Here is a 14,248-nt window from a genome sequence, read left to right as displayed (position 1 = left end):
TTTTCCTGGCTTATGTCTCAGAACCATCTGGTTCCATAGGTTGTGCTCTCCCTCCCTCTAACATACTCTCATTTCAGTGAAATGTGTGGTTCTCAAAATCCCAGCCAGATTACATTGGCAGAACCAACTTGGATTTACAAATCCTTAATAAGTTAAATTTGTTCCTCTTTGAATTTCTTCCATTTCTTCTCAATCTCTTATGGGCATTACAGTAAGTAGAACTGGAGCAAATTCAAAGATCTATCTGGTTTTTTTTTAATCCAATATTATCCATGTAACAAGAAAAAAAAAATAATACCACTTAAAAAGAAAACTGTTTTAAACACGTTCATACAGGTTGCAGTTGCAAAGGGGTAGGTGAAGAAGAAACAGCCTGATGGCCTCCCCTTCATACTATTCTCCATTGGGAAACTATGGAGAAAAGAAAGGGAGTAGATGAGGCAGATAAAAGGCAGGTAGGTAGCATAGTAGATAGAGTACCAGGTCTAGAATCAGGAACAAATCTGGCCTCAGATATTTACTAGCAGTGTGACCCTGGGCAAGTCCCTTCACCCTGTTTGCCTCAGTTTCCTCATCTTTAAAATGAGCTGGAGAAGAAAATGGCAAATCACTCCAGTACCTTTGCCAAGAAAACCTCAAATGGTGTCGTGAAGAGTGAGACATAACTGAGAAGACTGAACAACAAAAGGCAAATAAAAGGGAAGTGCTTCTCCGCTCTCCCTGGAGAACACACAAGGGAGTCTCATCTACGGATATTCTTTTCTGCATGAACAATGGCGCATTAGAAGACTTTGGACCATTCACTGTGTATACAACGTCCCCATCCCTAAGAGCCCAGTACGGGCAGTGGAACATCTTTGTCTGTAGTTCAACTCATACTGGGGCAGTTCTGGAAGGCTCTTTTGGCTCCAGCCTCCATCATTCTTAGCTATCCTCCCAGAATTTGTTATTTTCCCAAGGCAAGTGAGACCCAGAAGCCCTCTTAGTGAAAGACTTACCAGTTCCCACACCTCTGATATTCTCACTGGAGTCAGGAAGACCTGAATTCAAATCCAGATTCAGACAATTCCTGGTTGTGTGACTCTGGACAAGTCATGCAACACTTGTCTGTCTCAGTTTCCTCATCTGCAAAATGGGGACAATAAGAGCATCTACCTTCTAGGGTCGTGCTGAGAGTAAAAGGAAATAATAATTGCAAAGCACTTAAGTACAGGCCTGGAACCTAGTAATCATTATATGTTAACTATTATTATTATCTATACTGATCCAAGTAGTCAACACAAGGAGCAATGATGAAGCATGTTGCCTACCTCTTCGCAGGTGATGGGTTTAGGATGCATAAATAAACACATTCGGGAGGGGGGCGGGGAGGGAGGGACATAACCAGTGTGGAATTTTTGTTTGTTTGATCATGAGTATATGTTGCTAAAATGTTGTGGTTTTTTCCTTTCTTTTCCAATGATGGGAAAAAGGGAAGAAAAAATAAATATTTTTGTTAACTGAAAAAGATTAAATAAAATTTAGAAAACAACTGGTTGAGAAAGTGGAAATTTCCATCAGATTTGGCAGCATATAGTCAAAGATACAACAGCTTTTGAACTGAATTTACCTTTGTACCTGAATTTATCTGCATATAGATACAATCTGAGAAATACGCTGTTATTTTTGTTTATAACTGTGATGTGTACTAATTGTACAGATTTTATGACCCCACAAAATGAAAACAGTATGCAGTTGATTTTCCCCTTTCAGCTCTTATAATTATGTAACCACCCTTGGGAGTCAGCACTGAACTAAGCAATGCCTGATGACCTCAAAAAGGAAGGAGAGAAGGGATGTGAAACAAACACCACGGGCCTTGGAGTCAGGATAGCAGAAGATCCAGAATGTGGGTACAACCCCCACATTCAAGAGATGAGGAAGGCAATACCCAGATGTGAAGAGACCTGGCCAAGGTCGAAGAAGTATAACTAAGACTTGAACCCAGGAACTCCAACTCCAAATCCAGCATTCTCTCCATTCATTGTAAAACACTGCATCCAAACAAAGTATTAAAAGGAAAATCATGATCTCTGTCATGTACATATCATACTATTCATGAAAAAAGAGAATTTCTTTCTTCTATAGCTCTGGAGGGCACCTTATTGCACTCTGCTATTAGGGGCCTACCTGAACCCTATCATTGTTATCAATCAGTACCTCAATGTGTTCTAGCTGTTTAAAATGGAATAATCCATTCAGCTCAATCCACTGAGCTACCTAGTTGCTGCAGGTATAGACAGCAAGTTTCTTGAGTTTGCACAGGACACAAGCCCAGGAGGAAAAGCTAACATAGTGGACAAGTGACTTTGGATTCAAAAAGATACTGACCATCTAGAAAGTTGGACCTAGTATAGTAAGATGAAATGTAATAGGGATAAATATACAGTCTTAAGCTTTGGTTCAAAAAGTCAACTCCGAAAAGTCAAATTGGAACAGAAGAGCATGCCCCTCCATCTCTTATGTGCCTGTTATTAAAAGTAGTTTTTTGGAGAGGGAGAGACCACACAATGTGGTCAGATTGAGAAGGGAGATTTCTGTTTCCTGGACCTTCTGGGCTCAAGACTGTTCTATCCCTTAAAAGAGGACCATTCCCTATAGTTAAGGGTTTGGAATTAATGTAGGTATGATTTTTGCCTTCACCCCTCAGAGCAAGTGGGAACTTGACTAGCAGTAGTGTGAAAGATATAAGGAAGACATCACCAAGATTTCCAGTATTGCTTTCAGGGCATCTTTTCCTTCTCTGAAGGCAACATTAAAGGAAGAAGTTTCCTCTTTCTCTCTGGTAAACAGAGGGGTACCCACACATCCCTCTCCTTGTCTCTAGAAAATGTCTGACAGAGTAGAGTAAGAATAGAATTCAAAGACCTGAGTTCTAGCCCTTCAGTTTGCAACTACATTTGATTTTGGGGAAGTTATCTCACCTCTCTGACCTTCATTTTCCTCATCCATAAGATGACTGGGTTGGTTTCTTTCCTTGGTTGCCTTCCAGAGTGCCCATTTCCTTCAATAGCTCCTTCTAGCATTTGGCACAGCGCCTGGGATATAGTAGGCATTTATTAAATGACAGTTGACTGATCCTCAAATGGCATGAACTTCAGACTTTTCCATATCTTGGTTTCTTTCTTTGGTTGCCTTCCAATTATCCTAAAAAGTGGTACTCAGATCTAAATACAATAAATACCTCAATGTGATATCATCGAAGGATTAGCCAGGATCTTATTCCTGGAAGCTTTGCCTCCCTTAGTACAACCCAGGATTTCACTGGTTTCTACATCACATTTCTGATATTGAGTTTATAATCTCCTAAAGCATCCAAATAATTTTCAGTCAAACTACTGTCTAGCAGGGGTAACAATATTTCCTGTCATATAAGGGAAGCTGACTTTTTGAACCCAAGCTTAAGACTCTACATTTGTCCCTATTAAACTTTATCTTACTATACTTGAGCCAGTCTTCTAGATGGTCAATATCTTTTTGAATTCAGAGTCACTCATCCCTCCTGAGTTTGTGTCCCAGGCAAACTCAATAAGCATGCCATTCATACCTGCAGTAGCTAGGTAGCTCAGTGGATAGAGTTCTGGCTCTGGATTCAGGAAGACCAAATTCACATCCAGGCTCAGACACTGTGTGACCCTGGGCAAGTCACTTAACTTTTGACTGTCTCAGTTTCCTCAGCTGTAAAATGGTAGTTGTGAGACTCAAATGAAATAATATCAGTAAAGTGCTTAGCACAGTGCCTAGCACACAGTAGGAATTTAATAAATGTTTATTGATTAATAAATGCTTGTTTTCCTTCTGACCACAGTGTTAAGGCATGCACAGATCCTTAGGGCACTCCGCCTAAGACTTCCTTTCAAGTTACCATGAAACCATTACCAACTGTTTTATTCAACAAGTTCAGAATTCACCTTACTGTCCTAGTGCCTATTTTCCATCTTGTCTACAAGAATAGCATGAGGGGTGGCTAGGTGGCTCAGTGAATAAAGCACTGACCCTGGAGTCAGGAGGACCTCAGTCCAAATCTGACCTCAGACAATTGACATACTTACTAGCTGTGTTACCTTGGGCAAGTCACAACCCCAACTGCCTTGCCTTCCCCCTTCCAAAAATTAAAAAAAAAAATAGCATGACACTTTATCAATACTTTAGTAAAATCTAAGTATATTTAATCTTCAGGATTCCCCTGATCTATGAGTTTAATAACTGTTTAGAAAAGGAAATAGAGTTTATCTGCCATGACTTGTTTTTGAGAACCCCATGGTGGAGCTTTGTGACCACCCATTCCTTTCTTCTTTAGACACTTTTGCCAGAAATCAAAGTCAAGTTTCTTGAGGTCCATAGGTGCTAGGGCCCCACAATTCAAGGGCAAATAACCTTTGAATGAATTCTACTCAAGCCTTCTTTCAGCCAGAGATGAGGTTTATTAGAACACTGGTCTGGGTGGGGGAAATTTTAAGAATCTGCACTACTGTGACGCTTGTATTGACAAGTAGACCAGACTGAATCTGAGCATTTGTATCGCTAATGCAAGCAGGCCAGACTCTTAAGGAATCTAAGCATTTGAAAGGGGGGACGAGATGGACTTATATACAGAAAGACTGTGAGAAGGATCTAGGAGTGGCCAAGTAATCTGGGATGGCTGGGAGGTAACAAAGAAGGACCCAGAAGGACCAGGAGCTCCAGGCAATGCCAGGGACCTGGGCCATGTGGAAGAGGTCTAGATGGAATCAAAGAGTGGAAGTCTAGGCTGAGGCCAGGTGCAGATAATAAGGGCCACAATGAAAGGATTATTAACCAGGAAGGGTCAGGTGTACCAGGTGAACACCAGGCCCCTGGATCATGTGGGAAATTCCAGTGACTTTTCCTTTTAGGGGTCCAGATGCCAAGGGTGTGATCTTTTCCTTTTATCAGGTCAAAATCTGCTTCTGCAAATTCAACCTTTGCTTCTAGTTCTATTATCAAAGGCCAGGCAACATCAGCCTGATTCCTCTTCCAAATGACAGTCCCTCTGATATTTGTCTTCCCTAGATCTCCCTGTCTCTAGGCTAAACATTCCTAGTGCCTTTGGTGAACCCTTGCGTTCTCCAGGCCTCTTCTAGATATATAGGGAGGACCTCAGTCCAAATCTGACTTTTGTGTGTTCAACATTCCCAGTCCCTTCAACAAATCCTTGTCATTCTCTAGCTCTCACACCATATCCGTTTCTCAGTACATCTTCTCCTAATGGGTTAAATGCCCCTCGCCTCCTTTCTCCAACTGATCCTCCCATGGTTGTCTTTTTTTCCTTCAATATCCTTCCTAAGAAGTGGCCCTGACATCTGAACACAAGCATTTCAGCATGGAGATTGCAACTCTGAGATTTTGTGATTCTCAATGATTTGGGGGCTGGGGGCATGAAGTTAAGGTACAAATTCTGCTTCCTTCCACTGTCACCACCTCCACACTCACACACAAGCCCAGTTCTCAAAGAAAAGCCCCAGAACGCCTCTCACAACAGCAACGACAACAACAAGAGGAGGAGGAGGAGGAGGAGGAGGAGGAGGAGGAGGAGGAGGAGGAGGAGGAGGAGGAGGAGGAGGAGGAGGAGGAGGAGGAGGAGGAGGAGGAGGAGGAGGAGGAGGAGGAGGAGGAAGCTGCTAGCTCGCATGGGCGCAGCTTTTCAAGGTTCTTTCTGAGGATCACAGGCTCCAAGCTAGCAGGCCCGGTCCAGTTCCCTCATTTTACAGATGAAGAAAGAATTAAATGACCTTGCCCAAAGTCACGCCTGTGCGAAATGGCAGAGCAGGTCTTTGAAGCCAGGCTCGTGGCTTTGTCCCTACACCACGCTTACCGTTCAAAAATAAGATAGGGATTTATTCGGATGCTTTGAAAAACCTGTAAGAGCAAGAATTATATTTTGTCTTTCTTTGTATCCCCAGCGCTTAGCGCAACGTCTGGCATATGGCGGGTCACTTGACGACCCGTTGGGTCATCATCCCTCCATCACAAAAATTAAGTCCCAGAATTCTTCCTGTAGATTTGTTCCTTTTTCATCTTCCCAAGTTCCTTCTTAATCACTCACCTGTTTTGGTAGAAACCTGTTAGAACAGAAGGAACTGAATGCTTGACTATAAATATAATGATCTATTTACAAAAATACCAAGGAGAATGTCTGCAATTTACAAATGACCTCTAAAGAATACGCTTTTTTCTTTGATCTATTTTTCTAGTTGAAAATGAAGTCTTCCGGCTGTAATTTCCATTTCTCAGAATTCAAAACAAAAACTATTAGAAAAAGATCCTGCCCTTTCTGTCTTCAAACAATCCCAAAGTGGGGCAAGACTTGGCAACATAGGCACAGAGGATGTGGGGGGGAGGGAGGGGAGAACATTATATGTACCATTGTATAACAAGGTCAGGTTTACACATAGAAAGAGAAGACTTGGTCTGTGATCAATCACTTCATCATCTTGGAAATCAAGGAGATGTTCACATCCTGCAGGTCAGAGTTGGGTCATCAAGGTCAACACTGTTGTCTTCCAGGGGAGGAAACTGAGACATAGAGAGATGAAATGCAGATCACATTGTGGTGATAGATCTAAGAACAGAGCTCAGGCCTCCAGACTTTCACTTCCAAGCAAATCCTGATCCTACACACATTGGTCCAGTTGGGTTACTACAGCTAACTTCCACTAGGGGGCAATCAAGAGACAGAACTGTATGGGTCAGCAGTCAGAGCTGAGTTCACCAGGACCAGGGTAGGAGGTTTAGCTATACACCTACAACATGTGTAATCCAAGGTAGAACCCAGGGATGGACGTCAGGAGAAAGGCACAAGATAAAAACTATGAGAATCCAAAAATACAAGACGGTAAGAATTCTGACATCTACTGCAGGGAGATCAAATCAGTCAATACTTTAAAAAATTAATTCAGACTATTCTCTGGAAGGCCAAAATATTTTGGCCACATAACAAGAAGATGGGACTCATTGGAAAAGACCCTGATGTTGGGAAAGACTGGAGGCAAAAGGAAAAGTGAACCACAGAGGACTCAAGGGATAGATAATGTCATGGAAACAATGAACATAAACTGGGACAGAATTCAACAGGAGGGTAGAAGGGCCTGGCATTCGATGGTCCATGAGCTCAAAACTGAACTGAATAACAACAACCAGGATCATCAAAGTCATAAAAGGAAAATCCAGAGACAGAATGGAATCTAATCCAACAGCCAAATACTCCTGTATCAGAATCAGTTCTCAAGGATAGAATAGATTGAACTCGGTGACCTTCAAGATCCAGGAGAGATAATTTAAAAATTATTGAACTACCTGAAAGCCATGGTCAAAAAAAAGAGCGTAGACACCATCTTTCAAGAAATTCTCAAGCAAAATTGCCCTGATATTCTAGAACTAGAGGGCAAAATAGAAATTGAAATAATTCACTGATTGCCTCTTGAAAAAGATCCCAAAAAGAAAATTCCTAGGAATATCATAGTCAAATTCCAGAGTTCCCAGATAAAGGAGAAAATACTGCAAGCAGTCAGGAAGAAACAATTTGAGTATTGTGGAAATACAATCAGGATTACACAAGACCTAGCAGCTTCTATATTAAGGGATCGCAGGGCTTGGAATATGATATTCCAGAGGTCAAAGGAGCTAGGACTAAAACCAAGAATCACCTACCCAGCAAAACTGAGTATAATGTTTCAGGGGAAAATATGGTCATTCGATAAAATAGAGGATTTTCAAGCATTCTTGATGAAAAAACCAGAGCTGAACAGAAAATTTGATTTTCAAATACAAGAAGCAAGAGAAGCATGAGAAGGTAAACAGGAAAAAGAAATCATAAGGAATTCATTAAAGTTGAACTATTCACATTCCTACATGGAAAAACGATAATTGTAACTCATAAGACTTTTCTCAGTATGAGGATAGTTGAATATATATGTATGTATAGTAGGGTATATGTGTATATAAATATATATGTAAGTGTGGGCATATGTATGTTTATGTATACATAGACAGAGGGCACAGGATGAGTTGAATATGAAGGGATGATATCTAAAAAATAAAATTAAGAGGTGAGAAAGGAATTTATTGGGAGAAGGTAAAAGGGAAAGGTAGATTAGGGTAAATTATCTCATATAAAAGAGGCAAGAGAAAACTGTTACAATGGAGGGGAAGAGCAGGAAGGTGAAAGGGAATGAGATAACCTTATTCTCATTGAATTTGGGTTAAGGAGGGAATAACATACACACTCAATTGGGTATCTTACCCTACAGGAAAATAGAAGAATAGGAGATAAGATGGGGAATGATAGAAGGGAGGGCAGACTGGAGGAGAGGGTAGTTAGAAGCAAACATTTTTGAAAAGGGATACGGTCAAAGGAGAAAATAGAATAAATGGGGGGTGGGATAGGATGGAGGGAAATATAGTTAGCCTTTCACAATATAACTACTATGGAAATGATTTGGGTAACTACACATGTACAACCTATATTGAATTGCTTATCTTCCCAGTGGGCATGTGTGAGGAGGGAAAAAAGGCAAAAAATATGGAGCTCAGAGTTTTAAAAATAAATTTTTAAAAAAATTTTTGGTTTTTTACATGCAACTGGGAAATAAGATATACAGGCACTGGGGTGATGGGGGAGGATATAAGAGAGAACAGATTGGGGAAAGGGTATTCAGTAGGCTTGCTATTTTGGGGTGGGGGTAGGGAAAAGATAGGGAGAAAAAAATGTAATTCAAAATCTTGTGGAAATTAATGTTGAAAACTAAAAATAAAAAAAAAAAAGAAATGTTTGCTCTTTCTACCTCTGTGATATCTTTGGCAATCCATCCTCCAATGATCTGTCAAAGAGATGCCTGCCCTATGATAACCCTAACACTTTCAATAGTTGTTGTAGGGAATTTCTCAGTCTAGGTTCTTTCAGAGCCCTGCAAGAAAGAAGCTCACCCATCAAGAAATCCACAAGACATGACTAAAGTGAACAGGCAAGCTAAAAGGCAGAGAAATACAACAAGATGCAGAGGGAGCCTGCATGCTAGTAGTAGCTCGGGCTTTCTCAGGCACAGACTTGGTTAGACCAACTCCTCATTTGAGTGAGGAAACTAAGATTCCCAAATCACCCTACAGGACCAGCGCTGGAACCCAGGTTGCCTCCAGAGCCCATTAGGAGTGACTTGACTCCTGACTCCAGACTCTTGTGACTTATTTTTCTAAGTGGCTCTTAATGAAAACATGGTGCAAAAGTTTATCATTCATTTGGTTCCATGTCACTTCATCCTATTGTGTGTTCACTTCACATTTCACAATTCATTAATACTTCTGCTTAAATCCTTCCCAGCCAATCAGCCTCACTCTATGGTATTTAAGGGACCAGAAGGATATAGTCCACCCCTGCAGGAAGATTGGTCTGGAAAGTTTCTGGTTGCATGTGGGGGCAACATTTATACGACTGTATGCAAGGCAGCCAGGTGGCATAGCTGGAAAGAGTTCCAGACCTGGAGTCAAGAAGACATCTTTGTGAGCTCAAATCTGGCCTCAGACATTTCCTAGCTGTGTGACCCTAGGCAAGTGACTTAATCCCGTGGATCTCAGTTTCCTCATCTGTAAAATAGGCTGAAGAAGGAAATCACAACCCCTCCAGTATCTTTGCCAAGAAAACCCCAAATGGGGTCACAAAGAGTCAGACATGACTGAACAACAAGAAATTCAGGGAAAGAATGTCATGTGCAGCAGGGTTTTATGTCTTCAACCTAAGAAGATTTAGAGGGGCAGTTAGATGGTACAGAGAGCTTCTATACCTAGAATCAGAAAGACTTGGGTTCAAGCATGACTTCAGACACTTAATAGCTGTATGATCCTGGGTATGTCATTTATACTTCTGCTTAGCTCAGTTTTCTCATCTATAAAATGGGTTTGATAATAGTACCTACCTCCCAGGGTTGTTGTGAGGATCAAATGAAATAACAATTGTAAAGTGTTTAGCACAATGCCCAGCACAAAGTAAGCACTATGTGTTAACTATTACCATTATTATTTATTAAAATTATTAGAAGTGACTCGTTTTGTTATTTACTTTGTACCTGACTAGACCCTAGGCACTAGGGGAAGGGAGCAGTGTTAAATCTCAGTCAGATTCTGATACCAAGGTATCCCTCACAGCTGTCGGCAGCCACCCTTCTGTTCCTCCTTGTTCCTCCTCCCTTGAGACCTCAAAAACCTGAAAAAAACATGAACTCCTGCCCACTTTTAGTAAGGATGTAAGAAGTGAGTAGCTTTGGGGAGGGTGTATATAGTGGAGAACTAAAAAAAAAAGCTCAATAATTTTATTTTTATATTTTTTTATTTCTGTGAAACTGTCACAAGCTGTTCTAGGTCACATCTGTTTCAGTAAGTATCTAGAGCTCAGCATCTGGAAGAACATCGTAAGGCAGGAAGTTCAGGAGACCTCTGCCAAGGTTATCTAGGGAGACATAGGATTGAAGTATGGAAACAAATTCAGCAGTTATAAAATAAAGCAAGGAGAAAGAGGGGGGGAGGAAAAGAGAGGGTTGAGGGAGAGGGGAGAGATGAAAGAGGAGAGGTGAGAAGAGGGAGAGGGAAGAGGGGGGGGAGGGGAGGGAATAAAGGGAAGAGGAGGGGAAAGGAGGAGGGAGAAGGATCCTTCCTGGCTTCCTTTAAGTCCCAGCTAAAAACCTCATCTTTTACTGGAAGCTTTCCCCAACCTCACCCTCCCACCAGCGCCTACCCCTCTGTTAATTTTCCCCCATTTATCCTGTATATAGCTTGCTTTTTATATATTTGTTTGCATGTTTTCTCCCACATTAGAATGTAAGCTCCCTGAATACAGGTACTAATATTTTGCCTCTTTTTGTATCCCCAATACCCAGCAAAATGCATGACACATATTAGGTGCTTAATAAATGGAATGTCCTGTAAAATTGCTTAGGGGCAGCTAGATGACACAGTGGATAGAATGCCAGGCCTGGAGTCAGGAAGATTCATCTTCCTGAGTCCAAATCTGACCTCAGACACTTCCTAGCTGTGTGACTCTGGGCAAGTCACTTAACCCTATTTGCTTTAGTTTCCTCATCTGTAAAATGACCTTTAGAAAGAAATGGCAAACCACTCCAGTCTCTTTGCCAAGAAAACCTCAAATGGGGTCTCTAAGAGTGGGGCATGACTGAAACAATTCAACAAAGACATTATATAATAGAATTATATTACATAATAACACTCTTCCTTTCTACTGAGTTCTAGTCAGGAGGAATGTGTTATTGTCTCTTTATTGGGGAATTAATTCCTCAGCCTAAAGATCCTAAAATCCTCCTAGAGAATAATTCCTCCCACCTAGGTTCCTTAGACTGGAGGACAGTAAATCAAGAGATAAATCTAGAAGATAAAAAGCTCAATTAGCATCAACTAATGGGCTATGGCCAGGAAGCTAGCAACTCCTCAGAACAAAGGAAGATAATGCACATTTAAAGAGCACAGATAAAGTGCCAGACCTGGAATTAGGAGTTCAATTTCGGCCTCAGACACTAGTTGTATGATCCTGAGCAAGTCACTTAGTTTATCTCAGTTTCCTCATCTGTAAAATGATCTTTAGAAGGAAATGGTAAACCACTCCAGTCTTTGCCAAGAAAACTCCAAATGGCTTCACAAAGAGTCAGACAGGACTAATCCACTAAAAAAAATTGAGGGCAGGTGTCCAAAGAAGCCTACGTGGTGAGGGTGCTAAGACTCTTTATTCCAGAAGTAAAAGTAGGGATGGGTAGTCAGGTGATTGGGGGGGGGGGGGTGGAAAAGGGAGTATGTCTTAACTTTGGACTCACCTTGCGGTCACCCAAGATGAGGTCTGTACTAGTAAGGATGTTTCCCTGTAGTTAATTCATCACTCCATCCTAGTGAGATAGGAGGCCTCTCTTTTGGAAGACAATCAGAACAACCTTTCAGGCTTCATTTCTTTGCTATCTAAGGTCTATTTCTGGGGAGATATTGGAAGGAGAAGAGAATATGTTCCCCTAAACTTACAACAGACCGGTTTTGTACATTTCCTCCACACACACACACCCACTCCATAAAAACCAGAGATGACCATTGAATCTAGTAGCATCTTAATATCTGTGGACCTTGGTGCTTTGTGTTTTTTCATATGGCCCTGAAACGGTCAAGATGGATTGGAGGCCAGTGTTGAGAATTAAGCAATAGGTAGGAGGATGGGTGGAACAGGGTACAAGAAGCAAATGAGATTCTCAGGTAAGATCTGACTCAACTTCAGCCTCTAACATGCTCCCTGATAAGGCAGAGACCAATCTTAAGCCACATGCATGCTTGAATTCCCAGGTGATGCCAAATTAGTAACTGCACTTGCCTGGGCAAGGTGGGAGAAAGATGATGGGTTCTGTAGTGAGAAACATGATGGAGAAATTCAGTCGCATCTGGTCCTCCTGCCCTCCACACATGACACTACTCAGAATTCTCCAGGATACAAGTATGGTGCACCTGAAACTTCTGAGAATCAGCATCCTCATCAGCTCAGGAGAGCTGTCTGGTCAGGCCAGGTGGAGAGCTGGGCCTGGAGTCAGAAGACCCGAGTTCAGTTTGGCTTCAGACACCAGCAGTCACTTGAACTCTGTTGGCCTAAGTTTTCTCAACTGTACAATGAGAATAACAACAAGTACCTCACAGGATTGTTGTGAAGATCAAATAAGGTGTTTGTAAAACACACATAGCACAGTGCCCAGCACATTGTAGGCTCTCCATAAATGCATTGCCTCAACTCCCTCAATCCCTTTTACTGTCCTTAGATCCAACACTGAGAAATGAATCCTTTAGAGGAAACAACCAAGAGTTCTACAAAGGTAGATTACCCTTTTGAGTAATGCATTTTTCCTTTCCACTCAAATGTGACCTCCAGGGTCCCAAAGAATTAAAAATCTTAGAGCGGCTAGGTGGCACAGTGAGCATAGCCCCAGCCCCTGAGTCAGAAGGACCTGAGTTCTGATCCGGCCTCAGACACTGCACACACACACACACACACACACACACACACACACACACACACACACACACACGCACACACGCGCCCCCCCCCCCCCAGCCATATGACCTTGGGCAAGTTACTTAACCCCAACTGCCCTCCAGAAAAGCACACAAAAAAAAGAACACTTTAAAATCTCCAGACCAAAAAAAGAAAAAACCCCTCTACGAGTAGCTCTACATAGCAACACAATATCTAGTAAGAGAAAAACCACAAGTCACCCAAATAGGCCTTATTCACCTTCACATGTTCTCCCATGTTGCAAAATTCAGTTATCATTCATTTTTTTCCCTAGCTTTCCCAAACATCACTTTCCAAACACCACTTAGAACTATTAGAAATGGTGCTTGTTGATTTAGGAGTGTTGTAAAGGGAAAGTTTTAATGTGAGTTTAAAGATTTTATCAGCTTTTACTTAATTCACATTCCTTGTACTTGTTTCCCTCCCCCAAAAAACAACAAAAAACAAACAACAAAAAGCAAAACTTGCTATCCTAGGTGACTCCCCCCAGAGTGGGTGAAAAAAGGATGTTCCACCAACCTACTACATCCAGCAGTTCTTAAAAGCTTTTAAAGGCTTCATTTAGTCTCTCTCATCAATTAAGGAAATGGCCTTCTTAGACTATGAATAAAAGACCTAAAAAAAACAATTTCCCCGACTTCAAAGAAGTGATTAAGCAGTTCTAAGAAGAGACAGAATACCAACAAGCCTGAAAAATTCAGGCTGGGCCATTCTAGACAAAGCTGCAGAATGGAGGAAGCTGGTCCTTACTTGCCCATGCCCTCACCCACCTTGGTCCTAGGCAATACTGGGTGCTGGAAGAGGGAGAGGAGAAGTGGGAGGAGAGAGTAAATCACAATATGTGCATTCTCCTACTCCCTCCACAAACTTTTACATCCAGGTGAAAACTGTTTAAATAAATGTCAAAGTTAGTAAAGAACAGCCTGAGGCCTGTGAATGAGAAGGAACAGTCCCACCCATTTGCTTTAAGGATTTATGGGTGGATTATCTGAATAAGTGCCTCAGGTCATTTTTAGCACTGGAAGGCTGCTTTCTTTCCCACCCTCTCCCCTGCCACTCTCCAGATGTCCTTTTACCTTAAAACAGAATCAAAGAACCTCCAAGTTTGATGGGAACTGAGAACAGAGAAGTCACTTAGACCAGCCCCTAAGT

At 41.6% G+C, this 14,248-nt stretch overlaps 1 long non-coding RNA gene across 1 annotated transcript in view; it reads right to left on the bottom strand.

The window, feature by feature from the left end:
* LOC138148334 (uncharacterized) overlaps positions 1-13,953 on the bottom strand; it is a 38,548-nt gene extending 24,595 nt beyond the window's left edge. The window contains exon 1 of the long non-coding RNA XR_011165031.1: positions 13,867-13,953. This is a non-coding gene — a long non-coding RNA (uncharacterized lncRNA). The remainder of the gene's footprint in view (positions 1-13,866) is intronic.
* Between the last annotated feature and the right edge of the window lie 295 nt (positions 13,954-14,248).

The sequence above is a fragment of the Petaurus breviceps genome, unplaced genomic scaffold (assembly GCF_028583685.1).
Source record: "Petaurus breviceps papuanus isolate PSGF00001 unplaced genomic scaffold, PetGlider_PUasm1.0 90823, whole genome shotgun sequence".
Lineage (NCBI taxonomy): Eukaryota > Metazoa > Chordata > Mammalia > Diprotodontia > Petauridae > Petaurus > Petaurus breviceps.
Note: the sequence above shows the minus strand (reverse complement) of the source record. Positions and strands in the feature narration are given on the sequence as shown.